Source organism: Scomber scombrus, chromosome 2, assembly GCF_963691925.1.
Source record: "Scomber scombrus chromosome 2, fScoSco1.1, whole genome shotgun sequence".
NCBI lineage: Eukaryota > Metazoa > Chordata > Actinopteri > Scombriformes > Scombridae > Scomber > Scomber scombrus.
In genome coordinates, this window is record NC_084971.1 from 25,049,686 (window position 1) to 25,062,336 (window position 12,651).

General features: G+C 39.8%; 1 protein-coding gene across 1 annotated transcript in view; it reads right to left on the minus strand.

Moving 5' to 3' along the window:
* LOC133994010 (F-box/WD repeat-containing protein 7-like) overlaps positions 1–12,651 on the minus strand; it is a gene marked incomplete at its 3' end in the record, with an annotated part of 43,733 nt that overhangs the window by 15,571 nt on the left and 15,511 nt on the right. Inside the window, exon 3 of the mRNA XM_062433179.1 lies at positions 7,526–7,602. The remainder of the gene's footprint in view (positions 1–7,525; positions 7,603–12,651) is intronic.

Below are 12,651 nucleotides of genomic sequence, written 5' to 3' on the forward strand. Positions count from 1 at the left end.
TAACCCTCTGAGCTGCAAGAGGCACCCTTACAAGATTACATTCAAGATAAACGCAACAAAATTAGTTTGAGGAATCAATATATGAATCTCAGCAGATGATGTAAAACAAAACAATAGCCTGAAGACCAATTGCAGCCTTTTTCATTTTAAATTCAACTACAAAGACAAACCAAGTCAACTCGTGCCCTGCATGAACACTGAGCTCATTTTACCACAGACAAGCAAGCAAACTGCTGCACACACAGAAAGCTGTGTCATTGTTGTCTCATTTTCCATTGTCCACTAAAAAGCAGCATCACTACAAACAATCCCTTCATAATTAACTGCCTCAGACACTATAGAGTTCATTAGCAAAACAATGATTAAAAAAGCTTAAAAAAAATAAAAGAACTCTTTGTTTTATAATCCAGTGTATACATACAGACAGGGGACAATTTTAAAAGGAAAAACTTGAAGAAATGTATAGAGAAATGACTGTAGACGCTTCCACAAAGGTGCACTGCATGGTACAGTCAAACAATTAACATCTAATCATGCTCTGTGGTGTGTATAAAAATGCTGAGCAGGCCAAGTTGATTTTGATTTGATGGCAAGAAGAAATTAGTTTAAAGAGGGTTCTAGCATAGCTGGGGCATGGATGGCAGGAGCTTCAGTTACAAAGACTGCTTGACTGTCTGCTGCTTCAATAGGAACAGTGACTTAAGTGATGTCTGCATTTAGATCTTCAATGAAGACGGTCGGAAATGGTCTTTGACAGCACATATTTGATGACTGTGATGTTCGTGCATTAGTGTGATATATAAGGAAAACCAGAAGATCAACTCTTCTTCAGGTGACTGAGAATGTGAATGCAGGACGTGATCAGACTGTCTGTAAGAAAAGTCAGTCGACAAATACATAGAGAGGGATATTATAGTAGAGCTGCAGTGCATAAACCTCTCATTACAAAGATGAATGCACATCTGAGAGTTCAGTGGTGCAAAACGATAGGCACTGGTCTAGAGAGATGTGGAGAAAAAAAAGTGATATGGTCAGATGAGTCATCCTTCACCATATTCTTGACAAGTGGGTGAGGGCATGTGTGGCATAAACTAGCGGAGGGGTACAAGTCTGAATGCTTGACACCTACAGTGAAGGGATCTGGGGGGCTAATGCTGTGGGGGGCATTTTGGTGGCATGGTTTGGGTCCACTTGTCCCCTTAGAGGGAAGAGTCGCTACAAATCAACACAAAGTTGTTCTTAGTCATCACCTTTATCCTGTGATGAAACATTTCTATCCTGATGGGAGTGGTCTCTTTCCATCCGTAGAGAACCAGGAGGGCTCACTGATTGATTTGATGAGTATGAAAATTATGTGAACCCTATGCTGCTGCCTTCACAGTCACCAGATCTCAATCCAACTTGATACTGATGGGAGATGGACTGACATGTTGGACAGCGTGTCTTCACTACCATCATAAAAACACCAAATAAGGGAATATCTTTTGGAAGAATGGTGTTCAACCCTCCAGTAGAGTTCAAAGACTTGTTGAATCAATTGGCGCTTTTCCACTACACCGTTCCAGCACGACTCGCCTCGACTCGCCTCGGTTCTTTTTGCGTTTCCACTAAGGAAAGTACCTGGTACCTGGTCCTTTTTTAGTACCTGCTCTGGTGAGGTTCCAAGCGAGCCAAGCCGGTACTAAAATGTGACGTTGACACACTACTGGCCGCTGATTGGTAGTTGTCGCTGGAAGCGTCATGAGCCGTCCCACACAAGAATCAAACCCGGCATTTTTAAATACCGGCAGCAGCGTTACAACCATAGTTACAGCCATACGGCTCAATTTTCTTGCTTTGTGTGTGACAGAAAGCCTCATACAGCAGCAAGTACACCACTGCCTCAATGTCCTCCATTGTTTATGTGTTTTGTGTCACGGCAGTTTCGCGGAGCCGTGCTATGACGACCCCGCCCACGTTGAGTAGGTACTTTTTTGTAATGGAAAAGGAACCGTGCCGAGTCGAGGCGAGCCGAGTCGTGCTGAAACTGTGTAGTGGAAAAGCGCCAAATGCCAAGACAGACTGAAGCTGATTTGACAGCACGTGGTGGTCCAACACCTTATTAAGATACTTTATGTTGGGGTTTCTTCTTTAATTTGTCCCTCATCTCATCTCTATTTAGATTTGGTGTTTAGTGATGGATATAAAATGTTGATATTACACAAATATGCAAAACATATAATTAGGCACATATTGCATCAGTAAATAAATGGTGTATAAATGTACGTTTCTCCATATTTTGTGTTAAAGCCAGAGAATGGAGTGCATAGGAAGAAGAGAATATTTATTATAATATAATATCAGCGAGTGTGGACGACTTTGATAATAAACTTCAGATGCTGAGAGATCTGCAGAAATGTACTCGTTAAAGTAGAGCAGTGAGAAAAAGAGCATAATAGCATTTATTTGCGGGTGCCGTGTTCACACCAAGCTCTTTCCATCTGCTTCAACAAGCCACCTGTCCGCCGCAGACATGGACTTGAACTGTGGTGAATGAATGAAAAGGAGAATTGCAGAGGAGTAACAGAAAAAGAAACTAAGTGTCTGTCTCCACAGTAAATCATCTGTTGAGTGTTTGCTTATTTAATTGTGAACATAACTGCTGTGAAACAATCGGAAAATAACGTTTCATTTCTCTCATTCAGCGTTTTATTGTTTATACCATCACTGCTCTCTCTATCGCCCACACTCTCCTTCTCTCTTTTTCCCCCCTTGTCCTAAACTGTATATATTTTCTGATTGGCAGTTACTGGGCAGATCTGGCCGCAGACCATCGGACCATCAGTTATGTTGTTCCCTGATTAAGGTAGACTCTCAGTGTCAAATGGACAAAGTAAGAATCTATAAATTACCCAAACAAGTTAACAAAATCTTTAACTCAGAACAAAGAAACAGAACTCCACTAAAGTAAAACATTCGCCAAACATTGGCTCCTTTCTGCAGTGTTTAAATCCCTAAATGGAGAATGATGCACTTTTTTAAAAAAGAAAAAAAAAAAAAGCATGAAGATTTTGGACTTGTTGACAAATTATTCCAGTGGTTAATCAAGTGGCAAATGGGTGATAATTAACATGGTGCCATTAATCTCTTCAAACCAATTAGTGGTTGATACGTTTAAGTGGGCTTGCAAATTAGGTCCTCAATTATACTGAAGCTCTAAACTTTTGACATACTTAAAGGACGAGCACTGATACAGATATAGTGTGGAAATGTAGATCCTCAGTGTTTGTGTTGAGTTTGTATCCTATAATATGACACAGCATATATCCAGCATCTGTTTACAATTTAAAACACATAACTAATGTGTGTGTGTGTGTGTGTGTGTGTGTATGTGTGTGTGTGTGTGTGTGTGTGTGTGTGTGTGTGTGTGTGTGTGTGTGTGTGTGTGTGTGTGTGTGTGTGTGTGTGTGTGTGTGTGTGTGTGTGTGTGTGTGTGTCCTCAGCGTGACTACATGATATGAGGCGGCTGTCAGTTTTCTCTGAGTAGGCTGCACTCTAGTGGGCAAAGACTGAAAACTCAAGCAGGACTGAAACTAACATCTGTCTACTGTGTTTTCTTTCTCTCTCAAAAGGCCAAATTTGGGATGTGATGAGGTTGAAAGCTGTGACTGTTCATAAAAATAAACATATTTAATATATAAAAAACATTACAAATATCAACTAAATTCAGCACACACAGCAAAGCAAAAAAACAAAAAACAAAAAAAGAGGTCCAGCAAACTTCCTTCCCTCCCAACAGAGGTACAACATTGGTACACAACGTTGGTGGAGTTTGTTTGGGATTTCCTGTTTTCAACAGGGTCTTCGAAGCATGAGTGATTGAGAGAGTGTCAACCACACCCCTTAAACGGATGAAACAGATCTGCACGTCAACACCCATCTGTTGTTGATGTTGCGCCTCTAATTTTACAATAAGATAAGATAAGATAGTCACTTTATTGATCCCAATGGGTCATTTAGGTTTCCAGCAGCTCAATGTAATAAGTAATAAAGCAGACAATAAAAAGACAGTAAAAAGACAAGAGGTGTAAGAGTAATTAAAACCAATAGCAAGATTAAAAAAAACATATACCAATACACCACAGCAAGAGTGGATTAAGACAACAAAAAGGTAAAAACAAGAACACTGATTTTAATTATAGACCCCCTAATAAGTGGTGAGCTAAAAGCTTCAACCACAAAAATCATAAGAGAAAAGAATTAAAAAGGTACAAGCTGGAGGTCTGTTACCTCAATTCATATTCTGTGTCTACCATCACATTAAAAACATTAAAAAACTGCAGTTTTAGTCCACAAAATTACACAGGACTGTCTAACCTCATTTTCAGGGCTGACTACTGTCTCTACTGACAGGAGGTCATGACTCATATTTACAGTATGCTTACACCACACACACAGACAAAACTGTTCAGTGAATACAGCTTCACTATTTGTTTAAAGAAAATACACAAAGCGCCTTATGTACCTTCAGTTTTATATCCGTCAGACTCAGTTTACTTCAGCAATGATTAATTTTCGCATGTGGGAATTTACTAGCTGAACATTTTAATACAATAGTCTAATTGTAGTGAACATTTCTGGACCTCTAAAATGTGCATTAGCAGCGATTCTTACTGTCCCCAGTCGTCCATTATCAATTGTGTGTGTGCTCTTCTCTAGTGCAGGCAAAAGGTTGTTCTGAATTATTTACAGAGAATGAGTGGGTGAGAGGTGTGGGACTGATTAGGGAGTGACACAGAGGACAGCTAAAGTAAATCTCAGTGCCTTTCAATAGTCTGCTTAGAAAGCAGTGTCAAATTTAAATTTTAAAAGGACCTTTTCAGGAAATGTCAGTGGTGTGATTCTTCCTACGGGAATTCTGCAGTATACAGTCACCTTTTCATAGGAATAATTTCAAACTCAAGAGCTCACATCTCTTCCAAAGAAAATAACAAGCAGAAACATGCACAGTTCAATGACAGGGCAAATATAAAAGTTATTTGGTTTCAAGATTATTTTTCAGAGAGGATATTTGTCATGTGTCTGTTGTTGGCAGAGGATATTCTTCCCTTTAACAGACAAATTCATCATTCATAGGAAGAATTCATATTACCAGATTATTGCTGCTACATGCAGACCGCAAAATCCACTGAATAATCACATGTTAAATGACACCAGTGCAGCTGCTTTGTGTAGCTTGATGTTTACTGAGAAGCAGTGGGGGGATACGGATCCGCAATAAATGACTTATTTTTTTTTTCATTTTATCCTTTTACAGTCCTTTTTTTGCCAGGGTAGGAAGGAATATCTTGACCACAAGGAACCTGCACTGGGATACAAACAGGGAAGCCGAATTCAATCCCACACCATCAGCCTGAATTATTCAAACTCCATATCAAATTTCCTTTATCCGGTCTCTTGGACATGGGTGACCATTTTAGGAGGAAGACAATGTTAAGATTTTGACATTTGAGTGTCTGTCCACACTTTAAAAATGCAGCAGCGAGCCAAAGCAAGGGGCTGCTGTGTGCTATCACTTTACCTTTAATTCACGGGTGCGTGCCTGGGATGAATAATTGAAGACTTGCACCACAGTCTTGGCTTTGATGAAGAATCCCACTTACAGGTCTGAGCAGTGAATACATAGTTAACACATTTTTTGAAATAACCTATTTGTCCCTGGCCCTGGAGTAACTTTTAACATTACACAATAATCTGTATGTAAATATTGGGCAAGTTTGATTACTTTGCTTTTATACCATGCAAGATTTCCTTTCCAAAAGATAAAATTATCAATGCAAATGTCCCGAGTATAGAAATAAAGCTGGAATACAAACTTTTTCAGGAACTTTTTCAGTAATGACCTCGTTTTTTCATTTCCCTGTTTGCGCACACACTTTCCTACAAATGACTGACACACACTAATAATGTCTCTGAATGAATTCTCCTCCTGTTCATTCATAACTCCTCCAACAACTTCCACTGTGTCTCGTACACTCGTGTGAAAGCTCTGCATCCTATCCTGCGATGCTGACAATAAAACACAGGATGGGGCCTTCCGTACATCCACTCAGGCAATCGTTTTCTTGTCCTCTCTTATCTCTGTGGCACTTTTTTTCCCCCTCCCCTCAGCCCACTGGATGACACATGGCTTGCACATCCTCAAAGGAGGGAGACGGCATGCCATTAAGCCCTCTAATGTGAAACACATTGTACAATCAAGGCTTTTGTTACAGTATCGTTTTTTTTCTCTTCCAGCTCTTTAACTTTCGACCACACGTTTCACATTTCATAGTGAAGCAAAAATTGGGAAGGAATAATCACATCAAGATTGAGATTGATGTTGCATGAGAGTTACAGAAGACGTGAACAGCTCTGAAATACATCAAATTTATCGTTAGTAGCTCTGAAGTTAATCGCGGTTTCTGCTTCTAATCAACAGCAACATGTGGCTGTGCATGTGGATTTTAGGTTTGTTTTTTTCATCATTGTCATAATAAAAAGGAACAAAAGAAACCGATTCAGCACACACCACCAGACCCCTACTGTTCTGAAGTTATGAAAAACACAGTTTGAGACACTCAATAGATGTGTTTTCATGTAATTATTTTGACTGTGTCCACCTTAAATCTTCTGCTCACAAGATCTTAATTGTACATTTATTTATTTTTGTCATATTCACTTCTAATATTTCCTTTCATTGTATCATCTGCTATTGTATTGATCCCTTCCTGTGAAGCACTTTGTGAGATCTGCTGTTTGGTAGCTGACTAACTATTCAGTATAGTTTTTTTTTTCAAACCACTGTTTCCTGCAGGTTGAGAACTTTTTGTTTGTTGGTTGACGTTGTGGTAAATGTATAAATGTGTTGCTAGGAAACAATTGGGTCATATCCTATCTGCTGTTGACAAAAACTAATAAACATTTAAACTTAAGCCCATGAATGATGTTTGTGACTGTATGAAACCTGTATGTTGACAAAAAAAGTGCTCCACTTGGAGGTCTGCCAAGCTACTTTTCATACTAGTTATTATCCATTTCACAATATCCATGTTTACTTTGTTCACCGTCTTGCAGGTTTCATTTTCTGAAAACGCAGCTCATCAACGAAATGCTGTTCATGAGCAGGTGGCGATCCAAAATATACGACTGAAACAAAGCAGAATTGAGGAGGGGGCTTTGACCAAACGTGCAAACAAAGATTCAGATAGGTTATGATACACCCAGGAGCAATTCAGACAGCTTCTTTGTCATTTACAAACAATACATTCTCAGTGCATTCTCACCTGTTCAAAACAACCACAACTCTCACCAGACCTCTGTGTGTGTGTGTGTGTGTGTGTGTGTGTGTGTGTGTGTGTGTGTGTGTGTGTGTGTGTGTGTGTGTGTGTGTGTGTGTGTGTGTACGTGTGTGTGTACGTGTGTAAACCTATGCGATAAGCACAAGCTTCATACACACAAACTTCCTGACCCCTGACAAGTTCACACAGTCGCAGTGTTTACTTACAGTTCTCTCTGTCTGTCTTTGTTCAGGCCACAATTGGTCTTCTCCACTCCAGATCCCACTCTAAGGGTTGATTCTTCCTGTGGACAAAGAGTGAGAAAAAAGCCATCAGCGCAGCACTCCCGGAGGTCATCGAAGGGTTAAGAAGCCGTGGGGCCGCCTGGAATTCGAGAAAGGAGAGAAAGCAGCAGGGCCGGAGTAGTATAGTAGTGAGATAAGAATGGAGGGATTTCACAGTTCATCCTCCAAAACCCTGACAGAACACGCCGATTTTTCAATAGGCTCGCCAACTATTCTACAACCCAACAATTCATCAACCTGGCACAACATACAACACCTGCATCAGCACGTACGAGTGAGTCACTGCCACAGATGTGTCAGTTCTTCTTCTCATCTGAGGGGAAACCTACTGGGGGGGGGGGGGGCTACTTCCAAAACCAGTGCACCAAACACAGTGTTAACATGATGTTGCTGTTTTACTGAAATGTAAAATTCTCACCGTTTTGGTGTGTTAAATACAGCTAAAACTGCAGCTGCTGGGCATGTTTGTTCATATAAGACAAAACTACTGTTGGACACATTTATTGAAAAGTCACTGCAGGTTTGGGCGTTGCTAGGAGACCTGCTGTAAACATCTGTGGTGCTCTACTAACTGTAGCATGTCATGACCCTTTTCACATACCATTGATTATCAACAGTTGGTGATTACAACACCTGGGAAGAACTATTGTGCTGTTAAGTTTGTATTACACTCTAAAAGTGAAGGCTAGTTAGCCTAGCTTGCTAATATTAGCACTAATTCCCACTAAAGTTTACTTTTCCTTCTTGTTATTTGAACACTGGTTGAGTAATCGGCAGGGCCAGCACACTCAGTGATTTATTCAACACAAAAAAAGGACAAATTTAAGGTGTGAGATGTCTGTCGTTCACAGTGTTACGTGTGGCCCTGCATGAGCCTCTCTCTCATGATCTCTCTTTGCTCTACCTGCCTTCTTCTGTATGAGTGCACCTGAACTCAATTAAACCATCAGAGAGAAGAAGCGGGACCTGAGGAGCAGCGTGTGGTGAGACACAGACACGCCCGACACCCTGCAGCACAGCTTTTGAGGAATTTTTCCCCCCGCATGTTTCAGAGTGTTGGGTTTTGTTATTTTAGTTTGGGTTGGAGATCACTGATAGTCCAGTTATCAGGTTTTGTTTTGGTTCAGTTTAGTTTCGATTTTTTTCTTTTGGTAGATATGGGGGGGGGGGGTCTCCACCTTATCTGTTTGTTTTCTTTGCACTTTAAATATGATTTATTATTTACAAAATAAAGCTTGTTTTCTCGGCAACTAAGAGGTCTTTTGAGTCCCTTTATATGCTTCCAGTTGAGTCTTTATTTGTTTAGACAGGCCGTAACACGTGTCCAGCTGTGTTGATGACAAATGACCAGACTGTAAAAACTTGGAGTAATACATATTCCTTTAACATAAGAACTCTGCAGGTTACCCTGTGATTTAAATCACAGAGTAACACACGGAGTATCTCAAAGGCTGCTACTAAAATATCTTCATTAAGAAATTATTTTCCTAATTGATCAATTAGTCATTTGTTCTGTAAAATTTCCGAAAATGGTGTAAAATATCACTGAGACATCCTCAAATGTCCAAAGATATTCAGTTTACAATCGTGGAAGACGCAAGAAACCAGAAAATAACTATTTGTATTATAGTATTATGATTTCAGAGGCTACAACCAGATCATTTAGCCCTTTTCCCTTTAAAAATGGCAATTAATGGATTAAAAAGTAGTTTGATTGATTAATCATCAGGTCATTGCAGCACTACTACAGAGTGCTCAAATCACAGATGGGACTGAGCGATGGTTAAGAACGACAGCTCCACAGCTGCTTATCTGCCTGTTGGTACTGAACTGATTAAACCAACTACTTTTAGAAAATCCAATCAATCACATAACTATCGCAACATTGTCAGTGGCATCAAAAATCCATCCAATAAAGAACACTAACGTCACTGCAGAAAAAAATAAATCTTACATTTCTTGTTTTTGGCAATTACAATGTTGATAATAAAAAAATGAATTTTAATCTCAACTCTCACCTTTAAACTGAAGACACCTTTCACCTCTGGATAAGATCTGTTTCTGAGCATTAATGAGCTTGTCTACACCAGCAGAGGTACCAGCACCTCTGTGTTAAGACTCCTTGTGATCCATCTAACCCGAACCATATGCTCAAGTGTTCAAATTCCCAAACTTGAATCAACATGGGCACAAATCCTCCAATAGTGATTAGCTTGTTTTCTGTACCCTTGGGTGTAATTTGCTCGAGAACTGAGTCAAAACTCAGATTAAGGTGTTTTAATGTGAGAAATTGAGCTGTTGGTTTTGACCAGCTGCTTGCAAACATAATTAGGCCCACAAGACTCCCCTGCAGCGCCAAGGAGCTGGCTCGTGTAGAGAGAATAGGATTTCTAAGTTGACGTAAACAAAACTGGATATGGACATCGAGTTCTGGGAAGTGAACAGATGCCCAAACAGGCTATCCAGCTGTTTGACATTTGATAACCGTGAGACAGAAGGACGGTTGACAGACGGAAAAGCCTGACAATTCAAAAATCTGACCCATATAAACTTTATTTGCAGGAATGAAGTTGCAAAGAGGCTTGTACATAACGAGGCTGCTCAAAAAGAACGGATTGGATTTTTCCAGATGTGATGAGTGAAGTGTTACCAGACTGCAAAAGATGGTAAACAGAATAGTTTGTGTGTTTGTTTAAATAAGCATCAAATGAACAACAAGATAAAGTGTAAATTGCTCAATTATTTTTCTCAACATCCATTTACCTTTTTTTTTTTTTTAAACAGACTTCTAAAGATAGAACACAGCAGCTATAAACTAAATAAAACAAATCATTTAAGATATAATAAGAAGAAAAGAAACCGAAATACCAAACAAAAACACTGCTCCTCATACAGAAACAGACAACACATGAAACATTATTACACTCTGCTGGTTTAGCTATAAATGAAACACACCAGGGACTGAGGCAAGATGCACATAGAAGGTCTCCTGTATATCAAAGTCCACTTACAATATTAAAAAAAGATTTAGTACCCAGCCAGAATCAGTGTTCCAACAAGTATACATTTATTCATGATACTGAGGGCTACACTGGAGAGCCTGCTGTCTGAAAACCTCTTCTTTATATGGATACACTGGAACGGGCCCACAAGTCTCTAAAAAGGCGCTGCATCTGTCTCAGCCTTTCGTCAAGCTGCATGTTGACCAACTCAGAAACAAAATAAGTGACTCTTTAACTCCGTTGTCAGGGGGGGTAAAACCCACAGCTTTCTAGGAAAAGTTGTGAGTGTGTCTCAGAGGCATTTGGGTGAGGCTAGTGCAGAGGTTATGGATGCTTGCACCTTCAGTCTGGGTCAACTGTGTCCGGTTGTGCAAAATTTCAAGTGAATCAACATGCTAGAATGAAACTGTTGTGTTTCAAGTTTGAGTAACTCTGCTCAAAATATGAGAGAGAAGCAGAGAAACAGAGTTATGCAACTGTCTTCAGTGAACAAAATCATTGTGCTCATTTAGATTTTGCCCTCTTTTAGCCAGTAAAAAGGGTTAATAATGCACATTGTGAGTTTCTCCACTTGTCTTCATACATGAATTATCTCAGAGAGGAAATGACCTCTTTTTTTCAATAGTCTGATGTTTAATTCTCTTACATAACAGAAATACATATAATTGTTATTACATAACAAATTAATGACATATAGCACATGACCAAAATAAGCTGACGCTGAGTCAAAAGAACCATGAAATATTAAAATCTATGCCAGCGTATCAGCACGCTTGGTTATTCCAATGGGCTTTCCCCAGCATCGTTTTTATTTATTGTTTTATTTATTGATTAATCTGCCAAATATTTTAACATAAATAATCAGAAAACAGTGAAAATGTCCTTCATAATATGCTAGAGCACAAAATGACAGCATAAATAACTGTATTTACTTTTGTGTTTTTTGGAAGGATGAACAATTAAATATGAGATTTTAAAACTCCTCTCCAGGTAAAACAGCCTTTTAACAACATTTTTTCAACCACATTTTGGAGTGGCAAATCTAAATGTGGGTCACAAAAATATTCCTACTGCAATCTTTGCAGAATCTATGATTCATCTTGTTGCTTGTACATTTTATGTAATTATTCTATTTGGCACTTTTGACTGCACACTGCTGCTCCAACACAGTCAGACAACCCTGAGAGTTGTTGTGAGAATGTCTTTAATTCCTGCTGCAGGTGTGAACTTCAAGCCCAGTCTGGTTGACATGTTTTCACACGGCAACGCCAGCCAGAACAGATGGAAGCTAAGAGTCTCATTCAGATTAATAATAAAACAGGCCTCGTCTAGTCACATGGGGCGCAGACTTAAGACGTGAGTCAGTCTGTAGTTTGTCAGTGTTTAGTTTGAAGCACTGTGTGATCCACATGAGCGCTTGACTCAGGATATTTCCTTGGTGAGTGAAAACCACAGTCTGAAACTCGGGGATGCCAAGGGGGGAAAATCTGTTAGCTTCATTCTGTGGAAAAGCTACGCAGGGGCAAGAAGTGGATGATGTATTAGTGAGATGCCAAAAAGAAACACACACAAGCCAAAGCCGCAGGTGAATCATAAAAGTTGCACCATTGACAACCTGCCACACAGTATCAAATGTGCTCATATACCAACTAATGACTTCCTTTTAATATTTAGGCTAAGAGATGGGTATAGCTCTCACTGAAGTCAGTGTACTGTCTACAGCAGCTGTGAACTAGCCAGCAGTACAAAGAGAATGAAAGACACTTCATAAATCACTGCAGGAATGCAGCCTCATTTCCTTTCCAACCCCACCTTCTCAACAGCTTCTTCCTCCAAGTTCAGGAGCTTTTCTTACACCACACAACCGAGACCTGACCATCACAATCATGACACAGTCTGCAGCTGTGTGTCTGTTAAAGGAATGATTTCCCCCGCGCCCCCCACCCCGCCGCAGCAAACATGCTCACATTTCAGATGAGAGAAGTGTATAAAAACAAAACCGAAACTAATGAGCTTGCATGTCTGGATTAGGCTGTTAATTCTGAG